Consider the following 16225-nt stretch of genomic DNA (forward strand, 5'->3'; position numbering starts at 1 on the left):
GTAAGGGTACATATATGGCTAAGTGAGCTTATAAATTGAATCTTTAATTAACCCAAGCTTTCACCTAACACATATATATTGTTTATAGCTTAAATTTCACACTTAGCTACCCAAAATTTTCTTTCACATTCCTTACTCATGTATCAACTTTTATTTTAATTTTATCATACATGCATTGATATTTGAATTCTTGACTTAACATTGGGGTAATTTTGTCCCCTTATTTAATTATTGAATATTTTTGGATTTTTTTTAACATAAAATATAAACGTAGTTTATCAATGTACATAGATTTTTAATTTTTATAGTTTTACATGAGTAGGCACCCAAATTCCTATTATATTATCATGACACATTCTCTTATTATCTTTTGTTCCCACAATTTTCCCATACTTAATTAACACCTAATTCTATCTTAAGTTAACCAAAGATTCAATTGAGATATATAATTATTTTTCCGCTTAAGGCTAGTAATGTGGTAAAATAAAGAACAAATGGGATTTAAAGGCTCAAAGTGGCTAACAAAGGTAATTGAAAGGGTAGGCTTATTTGGGATAAGTGAGCTAAACAATTAATGGCCTCAATCATATGCAAGCATATAAATATATTAAACATTGGATATATAGGATGAAACAAAATATAAATTACAATCATAGAGAAGTAAACACACAAGAATAAAATAATTATGGTTAAATAATGTAACCATGTATAAAGGCTCAAAGTCTCACAGGTTGTGTGTTCTTTAGCTCAAAAACCATGTTTCAAATATAACTTCAAGCAAATTTAACATAAAAGTTTTAATTAAAATTAGTGAAATTTTGTTCTAAAAATAGGGTCTTAGAAGAAACTTATTGTCTTTTCAATCAAGTAGAACATGCATGCAACTAATCTATTACTATGCAATCTATCCTATTCTACAAGATAAAAACTAACTAAATAACCTATTTTATTGGTGTTAGGGAAGAGAATTTACCTCCGGAAGTCAGGTACTGACCGACCTCCCCACACTTAAGGCTTTGCACCGTCCTCGGTGCCATCTGTCAGGAACAAAGGTGGACTGGTAGCAGTATCTCCACAGTCGGGACCGTCATGGCTCCCTGTGCTGGTAAACGAAGTAGAGTCCGGGGTGTCTGAGTCTCTGTATTTTCCCTTAAGTAGCTCCTTGAGGTATGTGAATCGGCGCTTGTTATGGCGCTCTCTTAGCTTTGCTTTGTGTTCCTGCCGATCCAACCTTTGAAGTATCTGATGGAGCAGTTGATTGGTTGTAGGTGCTTGTGGTGTTGAAGGAGGAATGTCTTCAGCCGGTTCAGTAGGCTGGCTTGTGGTGGCTGCTGGAGGTCTGATATATTTCCCATTAGGGACATACTGATCAACCCGTGGAAGCATGGCTTTGGTATCCCCAGCTCTGTAGGAGACTCCAGCTGCTGAGACAAGATCTGAGACCATGGCGGGAAAAGGTAAGTTACCCGCAATTTGTACGTGTCCCATAGCATTCCGGATGTGTCCTGGTAGGTTCAGAGGTTGATTTGTAAGGATGCACCATAATAGAACGGCCATGTCTGCAGTGAAGGAGGACTCGTGAGTGCTCGGAAAGACGTAATGGGACATAATCTGTGCCCATACGCGAGCCTCCAAGGTAAGTGCGGAAGCCGATATTCCCTTAGGACAGGAACGATGGTATCCGTAGATCCATCTGCTGCTAGGTAGTGCAATAACTCTGAGAACAGCGTCCCAGTCAAATTGGTACATCTGGCGCTTGAGTGTGGCCTCTTGAAATGCGTCCAATCCTTCTGGAATAGGGGGAAGATCTAAAGCTCGTTGAATGGCCTCTTCTGTAATGGCGATTTGCTTCTGACGGACATAGACAGACTGCAGGGTCGGCAGGTGAAAGTTTGAGTAGAACTCGACTACCCAGAAAAGATTAACCTGCTGTGGCTGTCTCTGTAGGAAACCCCATTGTCTTCGTTCAATTTGCGGCTCAACAAATTCAGCAATATGGTTTGGGAGGATAAGAAGGTATTCGTTGTTGTAACTCCTTTCTGCCAGGATGGAGAACATCTGCTCACAGTAGCGATTGGTAAATCGCGCAGTGTCCTTTGCTGGGAAGGCTTTCTCTTTATCTTCAACCTTTATAATCCTCTTAATTCTTTTTTTTGAGGGTTTAACTGTAGTTGAAGATGGCTCTGCCACTAATGCTCGTTTTGTTCCTCTCCTTGCTGTTGATTTGGGGGCAGCTTTCTCCTTGCCTTTCTTGGTGGCCATCCTAAAAGAAAGAAAGAAAAAGTATGTTAAAATGTCAAGGGTTGGAGCAAGGAAGAGAGCGGAAAAAGTGGTAATCAATGCACATTAAAAGATGAATGATGTTAACACATGGTCATGACTACATGTGAAAAATCATCAATGAAAATATAGCAAGTGCATATGGGGACAATTAAATGCTAGGTGTTTATTGGCATGCAGGCAAAGGCATGAGTAGCATAGATCAAGCATTCAATGTCCAAGTTAGATTACCAAGCCTTTCAAACTGATAATTTGTTTGTAATGACAATTATATTTAAATAATAAAATATAAAAAAAGGGTTTTGTGAAAAACAGGCATATAGAGTGGTAGATTAAAAGAAATCCAAAAATAGTGCACAATGCCATATGGGCATTTTCACAAACACATAGCATGCATGATAAATAGCTAATGAAAATAATAATATGAACATGCAAGTAACCCTTAAAAATTAACATATAATTGCCAAACAAGTTCTTAACAATCTACAAGTAAACATAAGGAATAATAATGACCCTACTAAATATTTAACACCAATTAAAAGAAAAAGAAAGAAAAAGAAAACATGGATAAAGCAAGTAAAAAGAAAAAGAAAATAAGAAGAAAACATAAATTAAGAAGAAGAATAGAAAAGTAAGGAGAGAAGAAGAAAAGAAAAAACCTTGATAATGGTGGTGAGAGAGAGAAAGTAAAAAGTGAGAAAGAAGGAAGGAGAAAGAAAGGGGAAGAAAATAATGATGAGGGAAAAGAAAAAGTAGGATTTGGGGAAGAGAAAGATAAGATATTTGGCAAATTAGGATAAGCTGTGCGGCGCAAGCGACGCGGACGCGTGGGGTACACGTTCGCGTGAGTGACGCTTAAATGAATCGACGCAGTCGCGTCGGGACGCGTGACGCGTTTTGTGCTACTGGCGCGAGGGCAGCCTCGCGCTCGCACAACTCTCTATTCAAAACTCATTATTGCCAAATTCCAGGGTGACGCGGTCGCGTGGTCGACGCGATCGCGTGAGTGGCCATTATAAGGATATGACGCGGACGCGTGAGCCATGCGTCTGCGTGGTAAAGCTTGTGCGTTCAGCACCAGTCCAGCACCACTCTAGCACAACTTTCGGTCGTGCACCCTTTCTTACGTCGATTTTCAGGTCACGCGTCCGCGTGAGTGACGCGAACGCGTGGGAGGCATGTTTCCCATGTGACGCGGAAGCGTGGGGTGACTTGTGCCAAAGGCATGCCTCCAGCCACGCTCCCGCGTGACTTTCTGTTCGATTTCTTATTCTTTCTGAGCCACCTGCGACGCGGACACGTCGGCGACGCTGTCGCGTCGCGTGCTCTCCCTCTTTGTTTTTTTTGTTTTTATTTAAATAAAAATATGCAAATACAGATGCAAACTAAATGTGCTAATAAGGAGAAGAGTTATTGAAAAAGAAAAGTAAGAATAAAGAAAGGAATGATCATACCATGGTGGGTTGTCTCCCACCTAGCACTTTGCTTTAACGTCCGTAAGTTGGACGCTCCACTAGCTCAGTCTTCTGCTGTGAGTGGGTCTTCCAAGAGGAAGATTTCTAACTCCTTGTTTTTCGTCACCTTCTCACCATGATATAGCTTCAAACGATGTCCATTAACTTTGATGAATTCAGATCTTGAAGGATGACTCAGGTGGAAAACTCCATAAGGCTCAGCCTTCTCTACTCTATATGGACCTTCCCATTTTGATCTCAATTTGCCTGGCATGAGCCTCAGTCTAGAGTTGTAAAGGAGGACTAAATCCCCAGGTTGGAACTCTCTCCTCCTGATGTGCTTATCATGTACAGCCTTCATCTTTTCCTTGTACAGCCTTGAGTTTTCATAAGCTTCTAGGCGAAGGCTTTCTAATTCTTGCAGTTGCAACTTCCTTTCAGCTCCAGCTTTCTCAAATTCCATGTTGCACTCCTTTACTGCCCAAAAGGCTTTGTGCTCTACCTCAACTGGGAGGTGACAGGCCTTTCCATAAACTAAGCGGAAGGGGCTCATCCCAATGGGTGTCTTGTATGCAGTTCTGTATGCCCAAAGTGCATCTTGTAGCCTTGTGCTCCAGTCTCTTCTATGAGGTTTGACTATCTTCTGCAATATACGCTTTATCTCTCTGTTTGACACCTCAGCTTGCCCATTAGTCTGGGGATGGTAGGCTGTTGCCACTTTATGAACTATCCCATGCTTCTTTAGTAATCCTGTTAGTCTCCTGTTACAAAAATGGGTGCCTTGATCGCTCACGATTGCTCGTGGTGATCCAAAGTGACAAATAATGTGGTTTCTAACAAAGGAAACAACATTGTTAGCATCATCAGTGCGGGTAGGAATTGCTTCCACCCATTTAGAAACGTAATCCACTGCTAACAATATATAAAAATAACCATTAGAATTTGGAAATGGACTCATGAAGTCAATGCCCCAAACATCAAAAATTTCATAGAAAAGCATAGTCTGTTGAGGCATCTCATCCCTCTTGGATATATTACCAAACCTTTGGCATGAGAAACAAGATTTACAAAATTCAGCAGTGTCTTTAAAAAGAGTAGGCCACCAGAATCTACAGTCTAAGAATTTTCTAGCTGTTCTTTGAGGGCCAAAATGTCCTCCACTCTCAGATGAGTGGCAGGCCTCTAAAATGGACTGGAATTCTGATTGAGGCACACACCTTCTAATTACCTGGTCAGCGCCACATCTCCATAAATATGGGTCATCCCATATATAATATTTAGACTCGCTTCTCAGCTTGTCTCTTTGATGCTTAGTAAAGTTTGGAGGAAAGGTGCGGCTAACTAGGTAATTAGCTACAGGCGCATACCAAGGGACTACTTCAGATACTGCTTGCAGGTTATCAAATGGGAAATTATCATTTATAGGAGTGGAGGTATCCTTAATGTGCTCAAGGCGACTCAAGTGGTCTGCCACTAGATTTTGGTTACCACTCCTATCTTTAATTTCTAAATCAAATTCTTGTAGTAGCAGTATCCAACGTATAAGCCTTGGTTTGGACTCCTTTTTAGCTAATAAATACTTTAGAGCTGCGTGGTCTGAGTACACTACTACTTTAGTACCAAGTAAATAGGCTCAGAATTTATCCAGAGCAAAAACAATAGCAAGAAGTTCTTTCTCAGTAGTAGTGTGATTAGACTGAGCTGTGTCTAAAGTCTTAGATGCATAAGCAATGACAAAAGGATCCTTACCTTCACGCTGAGCCAGTGCTGCTCCTACTGCATGGTTGGAAGCATCGCACATGATTTTGAATGGCTGGCTCCAGTCAGGTCCTCTCATAATTGGAGCTTGAGTCAGGGCGGTCTTTAGCTTATCAAACGCTTGTTTGCAATCCTCACTGAACTCGAACTCAATATCTTTCTGCAGTAATCTGGATAAGGAAAGTGCTACCTTACTGAAGTCCTTAATGAATCTCCGGTAAAAACCTGCATGGCCAAGGAACAAACGGACTTCCCTCACAGAGGAGGGGTAAGGTAAACTAGAAATAACATCCACCTTTGCTGGATCTACAGAAATGCCAGTATTAGACACAACATGTCTGAGTACAATCCCTTGTTTTACCATAAAGTGACATTTTTCAAAATTCAATACAAGGTTTGTATCTAATACTCTAGATAAACTATCTAAGCAAAGGCTAAAGGAATCACCATAAACACTAAAATCATCCATAAAAACCTCCATACAGTTCTCAATAAGGTCAGAGAAAAGACTCATTATGCACCTTTGGAAAGTAGCTGGTGCATTGCACAAGCCAAAGGGCATTCTCTTATAAGCATAAGTCCCAAAAGGACATGTAAAAGTAGTCTTTTCCTGATCTTCAGAAGCTATATGAATCTGGAAATAACCTGTGTAACCATCTAAAAAGCAATAATGCGATTTACCTGACAGGCGATCCAGCATTTGATCAATAAATGGAAGGGGGTAGTGATCCTTACGAGTGGCTTGGTTGAGACGCCTGTAATCAATGCATACTCTCTAGGCATTCTGTACTATGGTTGCTATGAGCTCTCCATGCTCATTCTTTACTGTAGTGACTCCAGACTTTTTGGGCACCACTTGTACTGGGCTTACCCATTCACTGTCTGAGATGGGGTAGATGATATCCACCTCAAGTAGTCTGGTCACTTCCTTTTTGACAACCTCCAAGATAGTGGGATTCAGTCTTCTTTGGGGTTGACGAACAAGCCTAGCTCCCTCTTCTAAAAATATTCTGTGCTCACAAACTTGAGGGTTGATGCCTTCTATGTCTGCCAAGCTCCATCCAATTGCTCTTTTGTGTTTCCTTAGCACACTAAGTAGTTGTTCTTCTTGTTGGGAAGTGAGTTCCCTTGCAATAATAACTGGAAACTTTTGCTTGTCCTCAAGGTAAGCAAACTTGAGGTGTGGAGGGAGGGGCTTTAATTCTAATTTCTGCTCATGGTCAGGCTCTGGATTATCTGGGGCTAGTGATAATGGCAAAGTGCCCTCATTGTCCTCCAAGAGTGTCCCCACACTTAAACCTTGTCCTGTGTACTTCTCTTCTAACTCCTCCTGTTGAACTTCAGCCACAGTTTCATCTATGATGTCACACTGGGAGATAGAATAATCATCCGAAGGGTGCTTCATTGCTCCATTTAGACTGAATTTCACTATTCTGCCATCTATTTCAAAGGAATAAGTTCCGGAAAATGCATCCATCTTGAACTTTGAAGTCTTCAGGAATGGTCTTCCAAGCAGGATTGATGATGGCTTTCCTGAGTCATTAGGGGGTGTTTCCAGGATATAGAAGTCAATGAAAAATGTGAGCCCCTTAATGCTCATTAATACATCTTCAGCAACTCCAACCACTGTAATAATGCTTTTATCTGCTAACACAAAATGAGCTGCCGACCTTTTTAAGGGAGGGAGCCTCAAAGTATCATATATAGACAAAGTCATTATACTAACGCATGCTCCCAAATCACACATGCAGTCAGAAAATATCACACCACCAATAGTACAATTAACCATACATGGACCTGGATCACTACACTTTTCAGGTATACCTCCCATTAAAGCAAATATAGAACTACCTAAAGGAATAGTTTCTAATTCATTAATTTTGTCTTTATGTATGCATAAATCTTTTAGAAACTTTGCGCATTTAGGTACCTGCTGAATAACATCAAAAAGGGGAACAGTTACCTCAACCTTTTTGAATATCTCTACCATTTTGGGATCAAGTTCCATCTGCTTCCTGGGCTTCCTTGCAATTTATGGAAATAGAATAGGGAGGGCATTTTCTGCAGGGTCTGCCTCCTTGGGTGCTTCTTTCTGTAGTTGAGCCTCTACTTCTTCACCCATATCTTGTATTGCCTCTTCCTCTTCAGCATCCTCTACTTCTACCACCTCTTCAGCTGAGGCGTGTTCTGATGGGATTGGCTCCTCCTGTTTCCTCTCTGGAAGTGTGGTTCCGGACCTTAGGGTGATGGCATTGATGCCACCCTTTAGATTGGGTAAGGGTTGAGAAGGAATTCCACTGGAGCTTGCCTGTTGAGTGTTTAAAGTATTGGGTGGTGCCAGCTGAGAGATGAGAGCTTGTATAGCGGATGCTAGGCCATTAAGTGAACTTTCCATGTTCATTTGTCTTTGTGCAATGGATTGAAGAGCATCGTCACTCAGAGAGGAATTAGATTGAGTGATCTGCGGAACTTGTTGTTGGTTGTGCTGTGGTCCTTGGGACTGCCTCAGGTGAGGTGCTCTGTAAAGCTGGTTCTGGTTCTGCTGCCTGTTGTTATTATTATTCCACCTCTGATATCCTTGATTGTCTCTGCCTCCTCTGTTATTGTTGTCCCTCCAATTTTGGTTAGAATTATCTCTCCAACCTTGGTTAGAAATGTCCTGCCATCCATGGTTGTAACTGCCACCTTGATTGTACCATTGGTTGGGGCGGTCATAGAAGTTATGAGTGGCTGCCACAGTGTTGTCTTCCTGCTGGAGCTGCGGACATTCATCAGTATAATGGCTGTAATCAGCACAGATCCCACACACTCTCTGTGGGACTAACTGTTGGCTTTGCTATGCTTATTGTTGACTCAACTGCATCTGCTTTAGTAAGTTGGTCATTTCACATATACTCTGAGCCAAAGTGATAGTTTCTTTGCTAGAAGATACTTCTACAACAGCCTTTGACCGGCTTTGTTTCTGCCTGTTGAGTCTAGCTGATCAATTGCCATGCCTTATCAGTGGTCTTGTACTTTTTCATGGACCCATTGCTAGCACTTTCCAATGTGGTCTTATCTTGGGGCCTCATGCCCTGTGTGACGTAGCCGAGCAACACTATCTTGTCAATCATATGGTGGGGGCATGCTTCCAGAAGATTGTTGAAGCACTTCCAATATTCATAGAGAGTCTCGGATTCATCCTGGACAATCATGGAAATGTCTTTCCTCAGTTTATCAGTAACTTCAGCTGGAAAGAATTTTTCCAAAAATTCTCTTCTAAGTGTATCCCAGTCAGAAACAGTTGCTGCGGGTTGAGTGTAGTACCACTCTCTCGCCTTTCCCTCAAGAGAGAATGGGAAAGATTTTAACAAAATAGAAGTTTCATCTACACCATCGCGCCTGACAGTAGAACAGGCTGCTTGGAAATCCCTAAGGTGCTTAATAGGCTCTTGAGCAGGTAAGCCATGAAACTTAGGCATCAAGTTGAGCAGTGCAGTCTTTATTTCAAAGTCTGTAGTCACTGCTGGGTGATGCGCTTGAAACGGCTGTATTGTGAAATCAGGGGCTCCAGCCTCCTGGATAGTAACTCTCCTAGGTTCTGCCATGTCACCTGCACGTGAATCAACCGAATCAGTAGAAAGGGAGCTTGTTTCTTCCTCAAGTGACGTTTCAGATTCACCCTCGGAGAGGACTAACAGACGCCGAGCTTACCTTATACGTGAAATAATTCTTTCAATCTCAGGATCAAATACTGGCAAGCTTGGATCAGGAAGTGAACGCGTCATTTAACGAAAGAAACATGTAGCTCATAGTAGCAAAAATAAAATAAAATGCAAATAAATAAATTCCAATCAATAACTTAGCACTCTATTGCAACTCCCCAGCAACGGTGCCAAAAATTGACGTGGCGGAAATTGGCGAGTTAAGAAATTGTTATAAAAGATACGTTGCAAGTACAGCTCTTAACCAGCCGAAAATCCACTTATCAATTTAGAAGGGGTTGTCACAAAATTAAAATTAAAATACTGGGAGTATGAATCCCAGGTCGTCTCCCAACGAGTTGCAGAAAGGTGTGCTATTTTATTAATCAGATGTTTTCTAAAATGGTTTGAGTTGATAAACAGGAAATTAAATTAGAGAAATTATGTAATTTGAATAAAAACCTTGACTGGGAGTAGATTAGTTGGAAGCCCTATCCTTGATGGAGTTCTCTCAAGATTAAAATGATAATTGAAAGTTATCATTTACTAGGTAGAGGAAAGTCAAGCAAGTTGGAAGGCAATTTCTATTCACAAGTCCTAATCCTCTCTTTTGGGAAGGACTAGTGTCAGTGACTAGAGGGCGATCCAACAATAAACCCAATTACAATTTTTCTCTTGAGTAATCCAACTCAAGGTTCCCTTTCAATCATCTCCCAATCAAGTTATGGAACTACTCGCTCATTATGAATGTAAATTTCACAAAATAAGGAAGAGAAATACTGAAAGACATGATAAATAATAATCAAAAGGATCAATTAAAAATAATAATAGTTCTTGTATAAATAAATTCTAGAAATAATCCAAGAGTAACTATGAGTAAATAAAGGACATGAAAGAGTAAGTGACAAGTAAGAAAATAAACTAGAATGACGAAGTCTTGACGGAGGTAATAACTCTTCTCAATATCCCAATCCAAAAAGCGATAAAGTCAAAATCCTAAGAACTATGAATGTGTAGAGAGAAAACCTAGAGGAGGAGTAAATTCAGATCTAAAACTAAAACTATGCGGAATGAATGTTGTCTCTGGTCTCTGCATGTTCCCCGGCTCTAATCTGCTTTTCTGGGCCAAAAACTGGGTCAAAACAGAGCCTAAAATCGCCCCCAGCGAATTCTGCAGATCGTGCATGTCACGTGATCGCGTTATCCAGGCGTTCGCGTCATCCAGCGTTTTGCCTTGCCAGGTGTGCGCGTCGTCCACGCCTTCGCGTCACTGCAATTTTCTCTATGTCACGCGGTCGCGTGAGCCATGCGTCCGCGTCACTTCTCGCTGGTCATCACCTCAATTTCTTGTGTTCCTTCCATTTTTGCAAGCTTCCTTTCCAGTCTCCAAGTCATTTATGCCCTATAAAGCCTGAAACACTTAATACACAGATCACGGCATCGAATGGAATAAAGGAGAATTAAAAATACAAAATTAAAAATCTCTAGGAAGCAAGTTTTCAACCATTAAGTATTTTTAGGAAGGAATTATAAATGCATGCTTATCATATGAATAAGTGGGTAAAGATTTGATAAAACCGCACAATTAAGCACAATATAAACTATAAAATAGTGGTTTATCAAGTACTAAATTGAAAAAAAAATTAACATATAAGAACCCTGTTCATGTCTTGACCCAACACTATGGTCCAGGCCCAAGTAAGCCAAAAAGGCCCAATCCAAAGGTTGGCTTTTACCACCTAACCGACCTCCCAAGAAAGAGGTCAGGTTCGACAAAAGCCCCTCCCCAAAGAGGTCAGGCTCGAGATGAGCTGGCAGATAGCACACATTCAAATAAGTAACTGCCTCCTAAAATCTCTCATCCACTTCCAAAAGCAATATCTCAACAACCCTAAAATAAAGGGACAGTTACCCACCTTCAGAAGTGGAACTACTCCAACGGTGGTTATTGGATCATCACTATAAATACAGTGACACACTCAGGTAAAACTAAGCTCCAATACACTCTAAACCTGCTTACCCCCTTTGCTAACTTAGGCATCGGAGTGTCTTTGCAGGTACCACCCCCCATTCTCCAAAACACACAACTCGGACAGCGGCTCTCGATTGTAAACAAGTCGGAGACCACCCTCCACTGACGCTTGGGCCAATCCTTCAAGCCCAATCCACCTATTTCAGGTTACCTACGCAACATGGGCTTAGACCTCGGGTGGATGACCCCACTAATCGAATACATAAAATCCGACATCCTACCCAAAGAGGAAAAAGAAGTCAAGAAAATACGAAGAGAAGCACAAAGTTATACCTTGGTAAAAAATATCCTCTATAGAAGAGGAATATCCATACTATTATTGAAGTGCATCCCGACCTCTAAGACGGCAGAAGTCCTAGAAGAGGTACACAATAGTATCTACGGAAACCATCTCGGAGCAAGGTCTTTGGCCAGGAAAGTCATCCGAGCCGGGTTCTATTGGCCAACCTTGCAGAAGGATGCCAACGAGTTCGTGAAGAAGTGCCAAGCATGCCAAATGCATGCTAACTTCCATGTCGCTCCCCTTGAGGAACTCATCAGCATAACTTCTCCAGGGTCTTTTACAAAATGGGGATTAGATCTACTCGGACCTTTCCCCCAAGCGCTTGGGCAAGTAAAATACCTCATAGTGGGGTGGACTACTTTACGAAGTGAATCGAAGCAGAACCTTTGGCCACCATCACAGCTCAGAGAGGTCGGAAGTTCCTCTACAAGAATATCATTACAAGGTATGGAATTTCCCATTCCATCACCACGGATAATGGTACCCAGTTCACCGACTCCACATTCAGAAACTTGGTAGCCAGTATGAACATCAAGCATCAGTTTACCTCGGTTGAGCACCCACAAGCCAATGGGCAAGCTGAGGCAGCCAACAAAGTCATACTGGCCGTGTTAAAGAAAAGATTACAATATGCAAAGGGGGCTTGGGCCGAAGAGCTCCCCCAAGTATTATGGGCATATCGGACTACACCTCAGTCTGCCACGGGAGAAACACCCTTTCGACTTGCTTATGGCATAGAAGTCATGATACCAGTTAAATTCAACGAGCAAAGTCCAAGGGTGAGGTTCTACGAGGAAGTAGGCAACCTTCAAGCACATAGAGAAGAACTCGAACTACTACCTGAATGCATAAATAAGAGAAGCATCACTAAAGCAAAGGATGACAAACAGATACAACAACAAAGTCATTCGAAGAAGCTTCGCCTTAGATGACTTGGTCCTGATAAGGAATGACATCGGCACAAACAAGTCAGGTGAAGGAAAACTCGCTGCTAATTGGAAAGGCCCATATAAGATAAGTGAAGTCCTCGGAAAGGGGTATTACAAGGTATCCGACTTGAGTGGAACCGAGCTCTCAAGATTGTGGCATGCTTGCAACATGAGGAGGTATTATAGTTAGAAGCAAACTCTACTCCCTGATGTACTCTTTTTCCCAACTTCATAATTTTTTCTCAAAGAGGGTTTTCCTGAAGGGAATTTTAACGAGGCATTAAAGTGGGGGCTAAGGGTTAATAGTCTTAAAATCCTTTAGTAGCTAAGATTAACTTTTATAAAAGTTACATCCATCAATAGATAAAGATTTTATTCTATCTCTTTATAATTCCATTATTGTCATAATTGTTCTACGAAACGCAACGCTTTAAGCTCGAAAAAGCATGAAAATCCCATGACCGACCTAAATGGTCGGCAAGATGAAACGACGAGGTACAAGTCGGTGTAAAGAGGTTACAAAGACGATCATGATAAACTCGGGAACGTTACTACTAAACGACTTACTAGTCGGGAAACCCAAAAAGAATCAAAATGCATCGCAAAAATAACCTAAGTCACGAAAACAATTCAATAAGCAAAAATTGAATATGTGAGGAATAAAAAAAAAGATAAGAAAATCCCTTAAGGATAGAAGCAAAGGATTGCCCAAAGATTCAAAAAGAGTTTTTCAGCAAATTGTCTAACTTAGACAAAACAGTCTACACGACAAAAGAATTTTTTCACAAAAAGTAAAGGGTTTCAAAAAAACCTCAAAGAAGATAAAAGCATTAAAACAAACTACAAAACATGCATAATCAAAATATTTTAAAAGGCCTTTATCCAAAAAGGACCAACAAAACAAAATGCTTTTTTTGTTAACGACCATAAAAGGTCAAAAGTGTCAGGAACTACCACCACACAAATATAAAAAATAAATTGTTCAAAAAGGGCCCACAAGCCGGGCCCTAAATAGCTGAAATCATTGAGAAGGAAGATTTGGGTCATCAAGAGGAAGAGAGCTCGGATCTGCTACTGAGGTCGGAGGGGTCGGAGTAGTCTCTTCGGCAACTGAAGTCGGAGCTTCTGAAGAACTCGGCAAGAATCCCTCCTGTTGCTCCTCACGAGGAGGAGACTCAACAATCCTTTGCCCACGAGTCTTCAGCTCGGAGTCCGTTTCAGGACGAGGAGGGGAGATATTAGCTCCATCCACAACGATCTTGTCGGGATGGAGAGAGGAAAGGTCCAAGTCAGGAGCGATGACTCCGACCTGTTCCTTAAACACCCTCCAAGCCTCCTCCGAGCTCCCAACAATTGAATCTTCTAGCTCCTGATAGGCCTCCCGATTCGACTCCAGCTGCCTTTGAAGATCAATATTTTTAGAAAAGACCCTGACATAATTTTGCTCCGCCTTCTCCTTCAAACCCTCCGCCATGGCACATTGACCCAATAGCTTCTTCTCCCTCTCCTGAAGCTGGGTCAACTCCTCCCTCAGCCAGGTATTTTCCCCAAAAGCCTTTTCTCCTCTTCTTGACAAAGGACAATCCTCCCCTGAAGCTCCTCCACAGTTTTTTGGGAAGAGCTCAAAGAACTCAAAGGAGTTTTGTCTAAGATATCAAGAAGAGCAGTGCAAACTCTAGCAGTCCAAACACCCCCCCCCCCCGAACCAAAATTTGAAGATGATTTCGAAGGGAAGCATCATCCATAGCGATCTGGATATGAGGAAAGATGTGCTTCTGAACGAACTTTGTACTGTCAAAGTTGGCCTCCCTAGAAGGAGAAGAACCAGTCTCTGAGGTCTTACGTTTCTTTTTCTCAGGTTCGGAAGGAGGTCGGACTGCGGGGACAGGGGGAGGGAGAGGAAAAGCAGAGGCGGAAGTTACCAAAATTGGCCGAGAGGAGGTCCCCGAGTCATTAGGAGGAGGAGGAGGAACGCCAGTAACTCTGGCCTTCGCAGCATCAGCTCGGGCCCGAGCCTTCCTCTTAGCCTCCTAGACTTTCTGATAGACAGCGCTGGATCCACTCTTCACCATTTCTGAAAGAAAGAAACAAAAAAGCAATCAGTTTACAGATCGAAAAACATCACAAGTCGGAATTCTTCAATAACAACCACAAAATAAATCAAAACTACCTAGCTCGGAATGAACGAAACTCGGAGGACCAAGGAGAAATTTCTTAGTATCCAGATTGGGAGCTCTCCCCCAAGCCTCTCGGAAAAATCCCATAATGGCCTCCTCAACCTCATCCAAATCATCCAGGCCATACTTTTCAACAGGGGAGGCCTCCGACCAGTATAAAGGAAATCGAGGATAATTGTTCTCATCCAGGAAAAAGGGATGGTGGCCCTCTACAGCTTGGACTTTGAAGAAGAAGTTTTTGAAGTCGTGGAAGGATTCGTCAAAGATGGAAAAAACTTTCCGACCTTGAATGGCCCGGAAAGACACCCACTGCTGTTTGTTTTGTTTGTTGGAGGCACTAAAAGGTTTGGTCAAATGAAAGAGATAGAAAAAGACTATCAAAGAGATCGGAAAATCGAGTTCCTGGCTGACAAGTTGGTAAATTGTCATAAAACCCCAAGAGTTGGGGTGAAGTTGGGTAGGAGCAACTCGGCAATGGGATAAAACGTCCATCTCAAACTCAGAAAAAGGAAAAGAAACCCTCAGGCGGGTAAAAAGACAATCATACATAAAGAAAAAGTGGGGGATCAGAATTAGTAACCCTCCCGCAACAAACCCGGTCTTTAGGACCCGGGGCCACTAACTCGTATTTAGGCTCATCAATCTCTAAACTACAAATCCTATGATGGGTGCGAAGTTCAGTAATGAAGTCAGTGTCCAATAAAGGCTTCTCAATAAGTACAAAATCATCTACCCATTTCAAAAAGGTCTCAGGAATACGGGAAGACATTTTTCCGACAAAGAAGAAAGTAGAAAAGCGATAAAACCTACAAAGAAAAATAAAATCATCAAAAACAGGACCCCCAAAGACAAGGCCGTTTCTCCCAAAAAGCAAACAAGAAAAAAGACCCAGCGACAACATCTAACAAACATGCAGAAATACTAACGTCTCACATTGCAAACGAAGGTATGGTAAAGGCATGAAAATCTCCTCAAAAGCACACCGAACAAAAATAGAGTACTACACAAATAACAGAAGAGGGGAAAGAAAAACCAACCTTTTTCGTAGAATCAAAGAAGAAGTAGCCGCGACAGTGGAAAGCAACGAAGCACTCAAAAACGAAGAGGCCAAATGATTTTTTGAGTGAGAAAAAGTGAGAGTGCAGGCAAAAAACTTCGAAGAGAAGACGAAAGAAAACAAAGAAAGAAGAGGAAAAGTATTTATAACATGTAAAGGGCACAATGGTAAAATGACACGATCATTAAGAAACGCGCCGTTACCAATGTAACTGCTCCCACGTGTAAATACGAAACCCCAAACAGACGCGACGTTTGATTAGACACGACAGTTGAGAAATTCAAAATCACGTCGGTTTTAAACTTAAATCATGTCGGTTCCCGACTTGGACAACCCGAGTTCAGTTAATACTCGAATCCAACTCATAGCAAAGAGATCGGACTCGAGTAGGGGCATTGTTCATGCCCTGACCCAACACTATGGTTTAGGCCCAAGTAAGCCAAAAAGTCCCAATCCAAAGGTTAGCCTTTACCACTTAACCGACCTCCCAGGAAAGAGGTTGGGTTCGACAGAAGCCCCTCCCCAAAGAGGTCGGGCTCGAGATGAGCTGGCAGATAACACTCATTCAAATA

Source organism: Arachis hypogaea, chromosome 20 (genome assembly GCF_003086295.3).
Source record: "Arachis hypogaea cultivar Tifrunner chromosome 20, arahy.Tifrunner.gnm2.J5K5, whole genome shotgun sequence".
Classification (NCBI taxonomy): Eukaryota; Viridiplantae; Streptophyta; class Magnoliopsida; order Fabales; family Fabaceae; genus Arachis; species Arachis hypogaea.